Raw genomic sequence first — 18,129 nt, 5'->3', positions numbered from 1 at the left:
AAGATTTTCCAATGGAAGGCTTTGATTGGAGTACTGCAGAGGCAAGGTAGTTCATTCCCTATTTCTTTTTTTCTGAAGTAACTCTTGAGAGAATAGGGGGTATGTCTACAGGGCCAATGTTCTGCTCTGGGTGTCAGATGTGGGATTTCCGGGAGACTACCAGCCTCCCCGATGGCCACATCTGAACTGGAGTTGCAGCGTGTTAGGGAGTGTGAGGAAGTGATGGACAGGAGCTACAGGGAGGTATCAGCGAAAGCCTGCAGGAGACCGGGAGGTATCAGCGAAAGCCTGCAGGAGACCGATAAGTGGGTGACCATCAGGAGAGGGAAGGGAGAGTGTCAGATAGTGGAGAACACCCCTATGGCTGCCCCCTTCAACAATAAATACTTCATTTTGAGTACTGTTGGGGGGACGGGGGGGAGGGGGGAAACCCACCTGGGGGAAGCAACAGTGCCTCTGGCCCTGTGGCTCAGAAGGGTCGGGAAGTGAAGAGGATGGCAACAGTAGTAGGGAACTCTATAGTTGGAGGGACAGATTGGTGACTGTGGGTACGAAAAAGAAACGGGTGGTAGTTTGCCTCCCAGGTGCCAGGGTCCATGATGTTTTTGAACACATCCACAATATCCTGAAAAGGGAGGGTGAGCAGCCAGAGGTCATGGTACATATTGGTGCCAACGACATGGGTAGAAAAAGGGAGGAGGTCCTGAAAACAGAAGATGGATTTAGGAAGGAAGATGAGAAACAGGACCTCAAGTAGTAATCTTGGGATCGCTGCCTGTGCCACGTGACAGTGAGGATAGGAATAGAATGAGGTGGCAGATAAATGCATGGCTGAAGATTTGGAGCCGGTAGCAGGGATTCAGATTTATGGAGAACTGGGACCTCCTCAGGGACAGGTGTGACCTGTACGAAAGGGACGAGTTGCACCTGAATCCGAGGGGGACAAATATTCTTGTGGGCACGTTTACAGGTGCTGTTGGGAACAGTTTAAACTGATATGGCAGGGTGATGATAGGGCTGAGGATGAGCCAGCAGGTTTACAAATAGATGATGGGTGCAACACAAATGCAAGAAAGGACAAACTAATGAGTGAGTACAACTGCAGACAGAGCAAACAGTTAAATTGTACCAGAGGCAAAATTCAAAATGGTGAGGAATGCAGGACTGAAGGTGTTGTATTTAAACACACGTAGCATTCAGAATTAGGTGGACAGGCTCATGGGGCAATTAGAGATTGGTGGATATGACATTGTGAGCATCACCAAGGCGAGGCCGAAAGAAGGCCATAGTTGGGAGCTTAACATCAAAGGATATACTTTGTATTGAAAGCACAGGCAGGAAGGCATATGTGGTGGTGTGGCTCTGGTGGTAAGAGATGGAATTAGATCTTTAGAAAGAGGTGACATAAGATCAGAGAATATTGTATCTTTGTGGGTGGAGTTAAGAAACTGCAATGGTGAAAAAACCATAATGGGAATCATAGGCCTCCAAACAGTAGCCAAGATGTGGGGTTGAGATTACAAAGGGAGCCAGAAAAGGCATGTAATAAGGTTAAAGTCACTAGACACTAGAATACTACAGCACAGTACAGGCCCTTCAGCCCTCGATGTTGTGCCGACCCATATATCCTTTAAAAAAGTACTAAACCCACAATACCCCGTAACCCTCTATTTTTCTTTCATCCATGTACCTGTCCAAGAGGCTCTTAAATACCCCTAATGTTTTAGCCTCCACCACCATCCCTGGTAAGTCATTCCAGGCACCCACAACCCTCTGTGTAAAAAAAACTTACCCCAATGTCTCCCCTAAACTTCCTTCCCTTAATTTTGTACATATGCCTTCTGGTGTTTGCTATTCGTGTCCTGGGAAACAGGTACTGGCTATCCACCCTATCTATGCCTCTCATAATCTTGTAGACCTCTATCAAGTCCCCTCTCATTCTTCTACGCTCCAAAGAGAAAAGTCCCAGCTCTGCTAACCTTGCCTCATAAGACTTGTTTTCCAATCCAGGCAACATCCTGGTAAATCTCCTCTGCACCGTCTCCATAGATTCCACATCCTTCCTATAATGAGGTGACCAGAATTGAACACAATACTCTAAGTGCAGTCTCACCAGAGATTTGTAGAGTTGCAACATGACCTCTCTACTCTCGAACTCAATCCCCCTGTTAATGAAGCCTAGCATCCCATAGGCCTTCTTAACTATCCAATCAACCTGTGAAGTGACCTTGAGAGATGTATGGATTTGAACCCCAAGGTCCCTCTGTTCATCCACACTCTTAAGTAACCGACCATTAACCCTGTACTCAGCCTTCCAAAATGCATCACCTCACACTTATCCGGATTGAACTCCTTCTGCCACTTTTCTGCCCAACTTTGCATCCTGTCTATATCCTCTTGTAACATAACATTTGTAATGGGGGCAAACTGGAGGAAATCTGCAGATGCTGGAAATTCAAGCAACACACACAAAATGCTGGTGGAACACAGCAGGCCAGGCAGCATCTATAGGGAGAAGTACAGTCAACATTTCGGGCTGAGACCCTTCGTCAGGACTAACTGAAAGAAAAGATAGTAAGAGATTAAAGCCACACTCAGGTTGGAGGAACAACACCTTATATTCTGTCTGGGTAGCCTCCAACCTGATGGCATGAACATTGATTTCTCTAACTTCTGTTAATGCTCCTCCTCCCCTTCTTACCCCATCCCTTATTTATTTATTTCCCCCTCCCTCCCCCCTCCTTTTTTTTCTCACTGCCCATCACTCTTTGCCTGTTCTCTATCTCCCTCTGGTGCTCCCCTCCCCCTTTCTTTCTCCCTAGGCCTCCCATCCCATGATCCTTTCCCTTCTCCAGCTCTGTATCCCTTTTGCCAATCAGTTTTTCAGCTCTTAGCTTTACCCTACCCCCTCCGGTCTTCTCCTATCATTTCAGATCCCCCCCTCCCCCTCCTACTTTCAAATCTCTTACTATCTTCTCTTTCAGTTAGTCCTGACGAAGGGTCTCGGCCTGAAACATCGACAGTGCTTCTTCCTATAGATGCTGCCTGGCCTGCTGCGTTCCACCAGCATTTTGTATTTGTAATGGAGGACTTTAATATGCAAAGGGATTGGGAAAATCAGGTTGGTGTTGGATTATAAGAGGGGGAATTTGTTGAATGCCTATGAGATGGCTTTTTAGAGCTGCTTGTGCTTGAGTCTACAGAGGCATGAGAGAGGAGCTTGCCCAGGTGGACTGGAGGAGGATGCTGGTGGGGATGATGGCAGAGCAGAGGTGGCTGAAGTTTCTGGGAATAGTTCACAAGGTGCAGGATAGATGTGTCCCACAGAAGTTGTTCTCAAATGACAGGGGTAGGGAACCATGGCTGACAAGGGAAGTCAAAAGCCAAGGAAAGGGCATATGAAGAGGCAAAATTGAGCGGGAAGTTGGATGATTGGGAATTTTTAAAAATCCAACAAAAGGCAATTGAAAAAGCTTTAAGAAGGGAAAAGATGAAATATGAGGGTGGACTAGCCAATAATATAAAGCAGGATACCAAAAGTTTTCTGTTATATGAAGAGTAAAAGGGAGTGAGAGTTGATATTGGACCACTGGAAAATGATGCTGGTGAGGTAGTATTGCAGGACAAAGAAACAGCAGATGCACTTGATGGTTACTTTGCATCATTCTTCACTGTGGAAGACACCAACAGCGTGTCAGAGGCCTGTGAGAGTTAGGGATCAGGAGTGGATGCCAGAGTCCTAGGAAAAATGAAAGGTCTTAAGGTGGATTAGTCACCTGGACCAGATGGACTACATCCCAGAGTCCTGAGAGAGGTTGCTGAAGAGATAATAGATGCATTGGTCACGATATTTCAAGAATCACTTGATTCTGGCATGGTCCCAGAGGACAGGAAAATTGCAAGTGTCATTCCACTCTTTAAGACCATAAGACCATAAAACCATAAGACATAAGAACAGAAATTAGGCCATTTGGCCCATTGAGACTGTTCCACTATTCAATCATGGCTGATCCATCTTTCCCCTCCACAGCCCCACACCCCAGCCTTCTCCCCATAACCTTTGATGTTGTGTCTAATCAAGAACTGATCAAACTCTGTCTTAAATACACCCAACGAGCTGGCTTCCACGACCTGTGGTAACAAATCCCACAAGTTCACCACTCTCTGGCTAAAGAGATTTCTCCACATCTCTGTTTTAAATGTAAAGCCCCTATCCTGAGGCTTCCTCCTTTCTTAAAGAGTGGAGTGACATTTTCAATTTTCCAGTTCTCGGGCACCATACCAGAGTCCAATAATTTTTGAAAGATCATTACTAATGCCTCCACAATCTCTTTCAGAACCCTAGGGTGCAGTTCATCTGGATGGGGTGACTTATGTACCCTTAGGTCTTTCAGCACCTTCTCTCTTGTAATAGTAACTGCACCCATTTCTCTACCCTCACATCCTTCAACACCTGGCACACTGCTAGTGTCTTCCATAATGAAGACTGATACAAAATACTCATTAAGTTCAACTGCCATTTCTTTGGCACCCTTTATTATTTCTCCAGCCTCATTTTCTAGTGGTCCTAAATCTACACTCATCTCTCTATTTTTTACAAACTTTTACTATCCACTTTGATATTGTTTGCTAGCTTGCTTTCACATTACATTTTTCCCCTCCAAATGGTTCTTTTAGTTGCTCTCTCTAAAGTTTTAAAAGCTTTCCAATCCTCTGTCTTTCCATTATTTTTTGCTTTGCTGTATGCCCTCTCTTTTGCTTTTACATTAACTTTGACCTCCCTTGTCAGCCACAGTTATACTTAAGAAGGAAGGAAGGCAAAAGAAAGGAAATTATATGCTAATTAGCCTAACCTCAGTGGTTGGGAAAGTGTTGGACTTTATTATTAAGGATGAGGTTCTGAGGTACTTGGAGACTAAGATAAAATAAGTCAAAGTCAGCATGGTTTCTGTAAAAGGAAATCTTGCCTGAAAAATCTGTTAGATTTATTTGAGGAAGTAACAAGTAGGGTGGACAAAGGAGAGGCAGTGGGTGTCATTTACTTAGATTTTCAAAAGATTGATAAAGTGTCACAAATGAGGTTGCTGAACAAGACAAAATCCTATGGGATTACAGGAAAGATACTGGCATGGATAGAGGAATGGCTGACAGGCAGGAGGCAGCGAGCAGGAATAAAAGGGGCCTTTCTGGTTGGCCAGTGACTGGTGCTTTCCTCTGGTCAGTATTGGGACTGCTACTTTTCATGTTGTTTGTCAATGATTTAGATAATGGAATTGATGGCCTTGTGGCAAAGTTTTCAGATGATACAAAAAGATGTGGAGTGGTAGGTAATGCTGAGAAAGCAATGTGATTGCAGCAGGACTTAGACAAATTAGAAAAATGGGCAAAAAAAGTGGAAAATGCAATATCACCTTGGGAACTATATGATAATGCATTTTGGTAGAATGAGCAATAGTGTGGGCTATTATCTAAATGGGGAGAAAATTCAAACATCAGAGGTGCAGAAGGACTGGAGAGTCCTCATGCAAGACTCCCAGAGAGTTAATTTACTGGGTGAGTCTGTGGTAAAGAAGGCAAATGCAATGTTGGCATTTATTTCAAGGGGTATAGAATATAAAAGCAAGGAGACAATGCTGAGGCTTTATAAGACACTAGTCAGGCTGTACTCAGAGTATTGTCAATTGTATTGGGCCCCATATCTCAGAAAGGTTGTGTTGTTATTGGAGACAGTCCAGTGAAGGTTCACAAAGATGATTCCAGGAATTAAGGGGTTAACATATGAGGAGCATTTAGCAGCTTTGGGCCTGTACTCACTGGAATTTAGAAAAAGGCAGGGGGTGGGGGGTGAGATCTCATTGTAACCTACCAAATGGTGAAAGGACTAGATAAGGTGGATTTGGAGAGGATGTTTCCTATGGTGGGGGTATCCAAAACTAGAGGGCACAGAGGTAAGCAGGAATTTTTTTTAGCCAGAGAGAAGTGAATCTGTGGAATGCTCTGCCACAGACTGCGCTGGAGGTCAAGTCTGTGGATATATTTAAGGTGGAATTTTATAGATTCCTAATTGGTCAGCGCATCAAAGGATATGGCGAGAAGGCAGGTTAATGGGGTTGAGTGGGATCTGGGATCAACCACAATGGAATGGCAGAGCAGGTCTGATGGGCTGAATGGCCTAATTCTGCTCCTATGTTTATGGTTTTATTGGGAGAGTAAGGCTGAAGAGGCGGCCAGTAGACTGACAGGAAAGAGGAGCTGGGTGCAAGAGATGGGGTAGTGAAAGGAAGAGGACTGCTTACATAGAGCAAAGGCAATCAGAGTCAATGATGTATATCATGAAACCTGTTTTGAGGCAGCAGTAGAGTACAAAACTTAAACATTATTATAAGTTACAAAATAAATAAATAAACAGTGCAAAACAAGATCACATTCATGGACTGATGACAGAGGGGAAGAAGCTGTTGCTAAAAGGTTGAGTGTAGGTTTTGAAGTTCCTGTACCTCCTCCCTGACGGTAGTATTGAAAAGAAAGCATGTCCCAGATGGTGATGGTCCTTAACAATGAATGCCATCTTACTGGGGCACCACCTCTTGAAGAAATCCTTGATGGTGGAGAGAGTTGTGCCTGTGATGGTCTACAGTGCTCTGCACCCTCTTTTGATCTCGTGCATTGAAGCCTCCATAGCAGGCAGTCATGTAACTAGTTAGAATGCTCTCCACTGTGTATCTGTAGAAAGTTGCTAAAGTCTGGTGACATATCAAACCATCTCAAACTTCTAATGAAGTACAGCCAATGACGTGCCTTCTTTGTAATTTCATCAATGTGTTGGGCCTTGGATAGATCCATTGAGATGAAACTGAAACTGCTCAACCTTTCCACTCCTGACCCCTCAATGAGGGCAGGTGTGTGTTCCTTCATCTTCCCCTTCCTGGGGCACAACAAGAGAAAATCTGCAGATGCTGGAAATCCATGCAACACATACAAAATGCTGGAGGAACTCAGCAGGCCAGGCAGCATTATGGAAAAGAGTACAGTCGAAGTTTTGGACAGAACATAGGTGCTCGGTGAAGCGGTCTCCCAATCTACATCAAGTCTCCTTGGAGCCATTCATCTGCACAAAGCACTTCTTACATGGGGTTTCTCCTTTGAATAGGATTCTGGGGCATCTTCCCTTGTGCCCTGCTCAGCAGCTCCCCCAAACCAGAGAAACGTCCTTCAAAAATCTGATCCCTCCCAGCTCCCACAACTCTTCCACTGGGCAGAAACCTACAACTGGCTGACACAACATTCCTAAGTTGGACAGCATGGCTTCTTCATCTTTAACCGAAGCCAAAACACCTATCAGTAGGACACCGCTTTTACAGAAAATTACTAAAATAAAATACCTCACAGCACAGCAGTCAAAATCTTAAGCAGGGCATTACACATGTATGCACAGGCAAAAATTTGGGCACCCCTGGTCAAAATTTCTGTTACTGTGAATAGTTAAATGAGTAGAAGATGAACTGATCTCCAAAAGTCACAAAGTTAAAGATGAAACACTCTTTTCAACATTTTAAGCAAGATTAGTGTATTAAGTTTGTTTTGTACAATTTTAGAGTGAAAAAAGGAAAAGAGCACCATGCAAAAGTTTGGGCACCCCAAGGGATTTGAGCTCTCAGATAACTTTTACTACATCCTCAGACCTTAATTAGCTTGTTAGGGCTATGGCTTGTTCACAGTCATCATTAGGAAAGGCCAGGAGATGCAAATTTCAAAGTTTATAAATACCCTGACTCCTCAAACCTTGACCCAACAATCAGCAGCCATGGGCTCCTCTAAGCAGCTGCCTAGCACTCTGAAAATTAAAATAAATGATGCCCACAAAGCAGGAGAAGGCTATAAGAAGATAGCAAAGCGTTTTCAGGTAGCCGTTTCCTCAGTTCGTAATGTCATTAAGAAATGGCAGTTAACAGGAACGGTGGAGGTCAAGTTGAGGTCTGGAAGACCAAGAAAACTTTCCAAGAGAACTGCTCGTAGGATTGATAGAAAGGCAAATCAAAACCCCCATTGACTGCAAAAGACCTTCAGCAAGATTTAGCAGACTCTGGAGTGGTGGTGCACTGTTCTACTGTGCAGCAACACCTGCGCAAATATGACCTTCAGAGAAGAGTCATCAGAAGAAAACCTTTCCTGCGTCCTCATCACAAAATTCAGATCAGAAGTTTGCAAAGGAACATCTAAACAAGTCTGATGCATTTTGGAAACAAGTCCTGTGGACTGATGAAGTTAAAATAGAATTTTTTGACCACAATGAGCAAAGGTATGTTTGGAGAAAAAAGGGTGCAGAATTTCATGAAAAGAACACCTCCCCAACTGTTAAGCACGGGGGTGGATCGATCATGCTTTGGGCTTGTGTTGTAGCCAGTGGCATGGGGAACATTTCACTGGTAGAGGGAAGAATGAATTCAATTAAATACCAGCAAATTCTGGAAGCAAACATCACACCGTCTGTAAAAAAAAAAGCTGAAGATGAAAAGAGGATGGCTTTTACAACAGGATAACGATCCTAAACACACCTCAAAATCCAGAATGGACTACCTCAAGAGACGCAAACTGAAGGTTTTGCCATGGCCCTCACAGTCCCCCGATCTAAACATCATTGTCCTTCGCCACAATCAGGTGCAAAATGTACTTTTTGTCACCATCCCTGTTGGAGAATGACATCAATTTTCCCTTTGTGTAGTGTACTCTGTAAAACACATCACTCAGGCTGGCTTCACCCATCCTGCAAAATAAATCATTAGTTTCTTTTCATTATACATTCACTTCCACTTCCATATCACAAGGATTCCTGCCCTGAATGTTTGGATTGTGTTGAAGTTTCATTTGTGTGTCAAATCTAAAGGCAGATAGATAATCATAAACTTTGATCAAATGGTTTTTCTGGTCACTGGACATCTCAAATTTTCCTGTATAACTCCCTGATACACGTTCCATTTTTCTGCCAAAATTTGCTGCCAAAAAGTTGGTGGAAAAGAGTGCTGCATGAGTTGCAGACAATATGATAGAAGGTGTTATAATGATGTTTATAGTTTTCTCGGGCATCAAACAGTTGACCGCATCCCATTATATGGCAGCAAAATTCAGAGTCGTTAGGTTTTTTCCACTTTTCCCATACTAGATGCGGCACTTTGCAGATACCGATGTTAATGAATACCACCATCCTTGAACTGGTTGTCCCACAGCGAGAAGACAGTTCTGCAGCCAAAGGTGATCACAAAGCTGCTGCCACCATCATCCATGCTCACAATCACAGTATCATAGGAGCAGCATTCATGAGAAAAATAAATTAATCATAAATTATACACAATTTTTACAAGAAAACACCATTAAACAAAGAAAATGGTTTACTTCAGTGCAAAGTGGTCAAAGAGCAAAATTACCAACAAAAAACATAATGACATTAGTGCAAGGTTGAGACAGAGAGAAAGAAAGATATAGTCTGAGGATGGGGTTAAGGTTTTTCGGGCATTAGGAAGAAACTATTGTTGAACCTTCAGGCTCCTGTACATCCTACCTGAAGGCAGCATCGAGAAGAGGGCATGACCTAGATGGTAGGGGTCCCTGATGATGGATGCACCTTCCTGAGACATTACCTTTGATGTCCACTGTGTAGTGTATTTAATATTTGAGTAATATTGTAGATATTTACATTATTTATTACAGGTAGTATGTAAGAAGTACATGAATGGCATTACGCTGGCACGTCATTGTGAGCACTTCACTAAAGAAAAAGAAAGTCAAGCCTAGTACACCCATTTCCGTGTTTATCTTTTGATTAGTTTCTGGAGTTACAAAACATCACACTCACCTGTAGGTAACCTCAATGGTGGGAAGAGCTGCATCTATGATGGAAATTCCTGAGTCCACAATTCAGTTTCTCTTGCATTCCTGTGCATTGGAGTTCCCATACCACGCTGTATTGCCTGTAGTCAAATGCTTTCCTGAAGGAGCTCAGAGTCTTCAATGATATGCTGAACCTTCTTAACTTCTAAATAAATAGAGGTGCTGATGTGCCTTCGTCCTGGTTGAATGCGATGGCCGAGGACAGAACTTACAAGATGTTGAAACCCAAGAACTTGAAGCTGCCCACTGCTCAGTGAGAACTGGTGTGTGTGTGATTAGGAAAAGGGGAGATGCAACGAGACTTGGGTGTCATTGTGCACCAGTCATTGAAGTTGAGCATGCAGGTACAGCAGGCGGTGAAAAAGGCAAATGGTATGTTGGCATTCATAGCAAAAGGATTTGAGTACAGGAGCAGGGAGGTTCTACTGTAGTTGCACAAGGCCTTGGTGAGACCGCACCTAGAATATTGTGTGCAGTTTTGGTCCCCTAATCTGAGGAAAGACATTCTTGCCATAGAGGGAGTACAGAGAAGGTTCACCAGATTGATTCCTGGGATGGCTGGACTTTCATATGAAGAAAGACTGGATCAACTAGGCTTATACTCACTGGAATTTAGAAGATTGAGGGGGGATCTTATCGAAATGTATAAAATTCTAAAGGGATTGGACAGGCTAGATGCAGGAAGATTGTTTCCGATGTTGGGGAAGTCCAGAACGAGGGGTCACAGTTTAAGGATAAAGGGGAAGCCTTTTAGGACCGAGATGAGGAAAAACTTCTTCACACAGAGAGTGGTGAATCTGTGGAATTCTCTGCCACAGGAAACAGTTGAGGCCGGTTCATTGGCTATATTTAAGAGGAAGTTAGATTTGGCCCTTGTGGCTAAAGGGATCAGGGGGTATGGAGAGAAAGCAGGTACAGGGTTCTGAGTTGGATGATCAGCCATGATCATACTGAATGGTGGTGCAGGCTCGAAGGGCCGAATGGCCTACTCCTGCACCTATTTTCTATGTTTCTATGTTTCTCCTAACTTCCCCTTCCTAAAGTCCACAGTCAATTCCTTGGTCTTTCTGAGCACAAGGTTGTTGTTACAATATCATTCAACTGACTGAGCTGTCTCACTCCTCCTCATCACCATCTGTAATTCTGCCAACCACAATGGTGTCATCAATGAATTTGTAAATCAGGTTGGAGCTATCTACACAGTCATTGGTACATAGGGAGTAGACCAGCAGTGGACTAAGCACACAGCCCTAACGTGTGCCTCTGTTGATGGTCACTGAAATTTGTGATCTGCACTCATTGTGATCTCCCAGTTAGGAAGTCGAAGATCCAATTGCAGAAGCCCAAATCTTGGAGCCTGATGATACATTTCGAGGGGATGATGGTATTGAATGCTTGAATGCAGAATCATGTAGTCATAGGGCACTGCAGCACAGAAAAAGGCTCTTCAGCCCATCTAGTCTGTTCAAATCTGGTCTTCTGCCAAATCCTATCTACCTGCATCTGAACCATAGCCCTCCATACCCCCTTCATTCAAAATTAGAACCACAGAACCATAGAACATTACAGCACAGAAACAGGTCTTTTGGCCCTACTTGGCTGTGCCGAACCATTTTTCTGCCTAGTCCCACTGACCTGCACCTAGTCTATATCCCTCCATACCTCACCCTTAACCCATGTCCTCTGGGGTTTTTTCTACCCTAGCCTCAGTAGAAAAAGCCTGCCTGCATTCACTCTATCTATACCCATCATAATCTTATATACCTCTATCAAATCTTCCCTCATTCTTCTATGCTCCAGGGAATAAAGTCCTAACCTATACAACCTTTCTCTGTAACTCAGTTTTTCAAGTCCCGGCAACATCCTTGTAAACCTTCTCTACACTCTTTCAACCTTATTAATATCCTTCCTGTAATTAGGTGACCAAAACTGCACACAATACTCCAAATTCAGCCTCACCAATGCCTTATACAACCTCACCATAACATTCCAACTCTTATACTCAATACTTTGATTTATAAAGGCCAATGTGCCAAAAGCTCTCTTTACGACCCTATCTACCTGTGACGCCACTTTTAGGGAATTTTGCATCTGTATTCCCAGATCCCTCTGTTCTACTGCACTCTACAGTGCCCTACCATTTACCTTGATTTTTCCTTCCAAAGTGCAATACATCACACTTGTCTGCATTAAACTCCATCTGCCATTTGTCAGCTCATTTTTCTAGTTGGTCCAAATCCCTCTGCAAGCTTTGAAAACCTTCCTCACTGTCCACTACACTTCCAATCTTTGTGTCATCATCAAATTTGCTGATCCAATTTACCACATTATCATCCAGATCATTGATATAGATGACAAACAACAATGGACCCAGCACTGATCCCTGTGGCACACCACCAGTCACAGGCCTCTACTCAGAGTAGCAATCCTCCACTACCACTCTCTGGCTTCTTCCATTGAGCCAATGTCTAATCCAATTTACTACCTCTCCATGTATACCTAGTGACTGAAGCTTCCTTTCTTTTTCAATCTTTTTATTAGTATTAATAATATTATGAACAAAATACAATTGATATATTAATAAAGGGATTACAAACATACAAATTCCCATTACACCTGAAAGAATACATAAGCAATGATTACAGTATAAATACGTTTCCCCAAAACATGAACTATACAGTATATGTATGAACAAGGTAAATCAAGATATTTCATAATATATAATATAAAAAAAGAAAAAAAAATTGCAAAATTGGCTAACCTACTAATCTAATATCTAAAGAAGAAAAAAAAGCAGAAAAAGAAAAAAAAAGAAAAACTAAAAAAAGAGAAAAAAAAGGGCTGTTTATAATATCTCACAAGAATACATAAACATCAATGTCGTCAACTCCGATCTCTCAACATAAATAAGATTAAAGCTGAAAAATCCAATAAGCTTGGAACAGGGTCATATTACATCATATGAAAATATTGAATAAATGGTCTCCATATCTTTTCAAATTTAATAGAAGTATCGAATACACCACTTCTAATTTTTTCTAAATTTAAACATAACATAGTTTGAGAAAGCCAATGAAATACAGTGGAGGGATTAATTTCCTTCCAATTCAGCAAAATAGATCTTCTAGCCATCAAAGTGAGAAAAGCAATCATTCGACAGGCGGAAGGAGATAAATGAAATGAGTCCATCATCAGTAAACCAAAAATTGCGGTAATAGGATGGGGTTGTAAATCGATGTTCAATACCGCAGAGATAATATCAAAAATATCTTTCCAATATTTTTTCAAAAGCGGACATGACCAAAACATATGAGTTAAAGATGTGATTTCCAATTGACATCTATCACAAATAGGGTTTATATAAGAATAAAAATGAGCTAATTTATCCTTGGACATATGGGCCCTATGTACGACCTTAAATTGTATTAATGAATGTTTGGCACATATAGATGATGTATTAACTAATTGAAGAATTCTATCCCAATTCTCAACAGGAATAATAAGATTAAGCTCTCTTTCCCAATCATTTTTGGTCTTATCAAGGGGCACTGAACGTATCTTCATAATTATATTATAAAGTTTTGATATAAGCCCTTTTTGAAAAGGGTTTAATTCAAACAAACTCTCCAAAATAACTGAAGACACAAAATTTGGAAACGTAGGAAGTACCGTACTTAAAAAATGCCTAACCTGTAAATATCTAAAAAAATGAAATCTAGGCAAATTATATTTATTAGATAATTGCTCAAAAGACATAAAACAATTGTCCGAAAATAAATCAGAAAATCTTAATAAACCCTTAGTTTTCCAAGCCAAAAAAGCTTGATCTATAATTGAAGGGTGGAAAAAACAATTAGACACAATAGGAATATTTAAAACGAATTGAGTCAACCCAAAAAATTTCCAAAATTGAAACCATATATGTAAGGTATATTTAACTATCGGGTTGTCAATTCGTTTCGGCAATTTAGAAAGAGCAAAAGGGAGAGAAGTCCCTAAAATAGAACCCAGAGCATAACCTGGTACCGATTTAATTTCCAAACTCACCCAATGAGGGCCAAAAGGACCATCCCATTCCTTCAACCAACATAACAAATATCTAATATTAACTGCCCAATAATAAAATCTGAAATTAGGTAATGCCAACCCACCTTCCTTCTTTGTCTTCTGTAAGTATGTTTTACCTAACCTGGGATTTTTATTCTGCCATATATATGAGGAAATTTTTGAATCAACGTTAGTAAAAAAAGATTTCGGAATAAAAATTGGTACCGCTTGAAAAATATATAAAAACTTAGGTAAAATAACCATCTTAATAGCATTAATCCTACCTATCAGAGATAAAGATAATGGTGACCACTTAGTAAACAAGCCTTTAATCTGATCAATTAAGGGTAAAAAATTAAACCTAAATAATTCTTTATGGTTTTTTGTGATTTTAATCCCTAAATAAATAAAAGAGTCATTAACTAATTTAAAAGGTAAATTACCATAGCTTGGGACCTGTCTATTCAAAGGAAACAACTCACTCTTATTAAGATTTAACTTATACCCAGAAAACTCACTAAATTGAGCCAACAATGATAGAACTGCTGGAATAGATTTCTCAGGGTTAGAAATGAATAATAATAAATCATCTGCATACAAAGATACCTTATGAATATCTGTCCCACGATTAATACCCGAAATATCCTGTGATTCTCTGATGGCAATTGCCAAAGGTTCTAAAGCAATGTTAAATAGTAATGGGCTAAGAGGACAACCTTGTCTAGTGCCCCGAAATAAACGAAAGAAGGGAGATCTTTGATTATTAGTAAACACCGAGGCTACTGGAGTGTGATAAATCAGTTTAATCCAAGAAATAAAGGTCGGACTAAAATTAAACTTCTCCAGCACATAAAATAAGTAAGGCCATTCAACTCTATCAAATGCTTTCTCCGCATCTAATGAAATAACACATTCTGAAGTGCTATGTGAGGGAATATAAACAATATTCAGTAATCTCCTAACATTGAAAAAAGAATAGCGATTTTTAATAAAACCGGTTTGATCTTCCGAAATAATTTGGGGTAATACCTTCTCCAGCCTGGAAGCCAGTAACTTGGAAAAGATCTTGGAGTCCACATTCAATAAAGATATTGGTCTATAAGATGCACAGTCAGTAGGGTCTTTATCTTTCTTCAGTATTAAAGAAATGGAAGTTCTATAAAAAGATTGTGGCAAATTCCCCAATCTAATTGCTTCTTCAAAAACCTTGCATAACCAAGGAGAGAGAGTAGCGGAAAAACATTTAAAAAATTCTACTGTATACCCATCTGGACCTGGTGCTTTCCCAGAATTCATTGAGGAAATAACCCCTTTAATTTCTGCATCCGTAATCGGAGTATCTAATACTGAAAGATCATCGGATGATAATTTTGGAAAATTCAGTTTCCCAAAAAAATCACACATGGTATTATGATCCTGAGGGAATTCAGATTGATACAGGGAGGTATAAAAGTCTTGAAAAGACTTATTTATCTCATCATGGTTAACTTTCAAATCCCCATTCTGCTGACGAATCTTAGTGATTTGACGTTTAACCCAAACATTCTTCAGCTGACTAGCTAACAGTTTACCCGATTTATCACTATGTATATAAAAATCAGATCTGGTTTTCATTAATTGATTTTCAATCGGAGATGTAAGTAATAAACTGTTCCATTTGAAGTTCAACCCTTTGTTTGTAAAGCTCCCTACTAGGAGTGGTCGAATATTTCTTGTCAATCTCTTTAATTTTATCAACCAATAAAAGAGTTTCCTTCTTAATGCGTTTTCTCAGACCAACAGAGTAAGAGATAATCTGTCCACGTATATACGCTTTAAAAGTGTCCCAAAGTGTTCCGCAAGAGATATCTTCCATGGAATTAGTTGAAAAGAAGAAATCGATCTGCTCCTTCAAAAATTTAATAAAGTCCGGATCTTGCAATAAGGTAGAGTCAAATCGCTATTGTCTAGCACTTGAAGCTGTATCCGTAAATTTAATAGAAAGTTTTAATGGAGCATGGTCAGAGATAGCTATAATATCATAATTACAACCAATTACCGTTGGAATAAAACAAGAGTCAATAAAAAAATAATCAATTCTCGAATAGGAATGATAAACATGTGAGAAAAAAGAAAACTCTTTGTCGTTAGGATGCCGAAATCTCCAAATATCAAAAACTCCATTGTCAGTCAAAAAGGAGTTAATACAAGTGGCCGACTTATTGGGTAAAGTCTGAATAGATATAGATTTGTCCATCAAAGGATTTAAACAACAATTAAAGTCACCACCCATTATTAACTTATATTCATTTAGATTAGGTAAAGAAGTAAATAAGGACTTAAAAAAATCAGGACAATCCACATTTGGAGCATAAACATTAACCATAGCAACCTTTTTATTACAGAGTAAACCCGTAATTAACAAAAATCTACCATTTGGATCCGAAAGGATATCATGTTGAACAAATGCAATAGAGGAGTCAATAAAAATTGAAACTCCCTTAACTTTGGCATTCGAATTCGAATGATACTGTTGACCCCGCCAAGACCTAAAAAAGCGATATTTGTCCGCCTTCCTCACATGAGTTTCTTGTACAAAAATGATATGAGCATTAAGTCTTTGGAATACTTTGAAAATCTTCTTTCGTTTAATCGGATGGTTTAAACCATTAGTATCCCAAGACACAAAATTAATGGTTTGAGCCATGCTTCTAAAGTCAACCCTTTGGTATAGAAAGGGTTAACCAAATTATAAACTCATGCACCCGGAAGAGGAACAAAAATAAAGAGCGGACCCGGAAGTGACGACATCGTAGACATATTTGTAGTTCAAAAACAGCCCAAATGAAAAAACTAAAACAAACTGGTAAAAGAAAAATAAAATTAGAAAACAGACCAACCCCCACCACCACAAGAAAAAGAAAAAAAGCCAAAATATGGCTAGAAAAAGGAAAAAATGAGACTAATTCTACCCCCATATCAGCGGAAGACCACTCCGTATTTAAAGGATATATATAAAAAAAACCACGCCAACTTTAAAAATTATAATCACAATATTAAAATCCATGCTTCTTAATATACTTAGTTGTAAAAAAAAAGAATATAATCACTAAAAGTTTATAAATCGGGTTATAACCCAAACAAATCAAGAAATATTTAAACTATGATAAGCGATGCATTATAGGAAGAAGACGAAAAAAGAAAAAATAACGCCATCTTAAACAAAACCAAGAATATTTTTCCAAAAAACTACCATCTTAATAATAAAAAAAAATTTCCCTTCGAAAGGTTAAAAATATACCTTCAAGGGAACAAAAATAATAGTCAAAAATATAGTATAATGGTTAAAGTGTATAAAACAGAGCGATTAATATTACGAAAACACACTTTAACTTAAATATGAAGTATAGGATAAACCTACACCAATAACCAGAGACTAACTCTGGTTTGAGGAATCGAAAACCATCTTTCACGATCAGAATCACACATTTATTAGAGATTAGTGTCTATAGCAGTAGGGAAGTTCTCCTCCAGATACTTTCTCACTTCAGATATAGAAAGGAAAACCTGGCGTGGAGCATTCGACGGAGAGATTCTAAGCTTCGCAGGGTATAAGAGCGCAGGTTTTAGATTTTTCTCATAACATTCAGACATCAGAGGTTTAAAAAGAAGCCTTTTTTTCATAACTTCAGGACTAAAATCTTCAACCAAACGGAAGTAGTAATCTTGAAATTTAATCATCCCAGCCTGCCGAGCCACACGAATAAGTTGTTCTTTGTCGTGTACATAGTGAAACCGGACAATTACAACCGAGGGTTTAGCTGGAGCACTCGATGAACGACTCCAAATTCTATGTGCTCGATCAAGTAACGGGGGATTCTCTGGGAAAACCAACGGGAACGCATCTTTTAAAAGTTGAGCAAAATATTTCGAAGGATCGCCTTTTTCTATGCCATCTGGGAGGCCAAGTATACGTAGGTTCTGTCTTCTGGACCGATTCTCAAAGTTGACACTCTTGGCTTTAAGTGTTTCCACCAATTTAATGGTCAAAATTAAATCCTGTTGCAATTTTTCAATTGTCAAATCTCGTTTCCGAGGGTCTTCTTGCAGAGACGCGATAAGAACTTGCTGCTGGTTAATTACTGAATCCGTCTTATCCATATAATCTTGAAAAGCCTTTATATCTTGTTTAAAAACTTGTTGTAGTTCATCGAATTT

At 40.1% G+C, this 18,129-nt stretch overlaps 1 pseudogene; it reads right to left on the bottom strand.

Moving 5' to 3' along the window:
* Positions 1-8,628: 8,628 nt before the first annotated feature.
* LOC140739655 (zinc finger protein 511-like) lies at positions 8,629-9,281 on the bottom strand (annotated as a pseudogene).
* Between the last annotated feature and the right edge of the window lie 8,848 nt (positions 9,282-18,129).

This window comes from Hemitrygon akajei, chromosome 16 (genome assembly GCF_048418815.1).
Source record: "Hemitrygon akajei chromosome 16, sHemAka1.3, whole genome shotgun sequence".
In the NCBI taxonomy this organism is placed as follows: domain Eukaryota; kingdom Metazoa; phylum Chordata; class Chondrichthyes; order Myliobatiformes; family Dasyatidae; genus Hemitrygon; species Hemitrygon akajei.
This window is presented reverse-complemented; position numbering and strand designations above follow the sequence as displayed.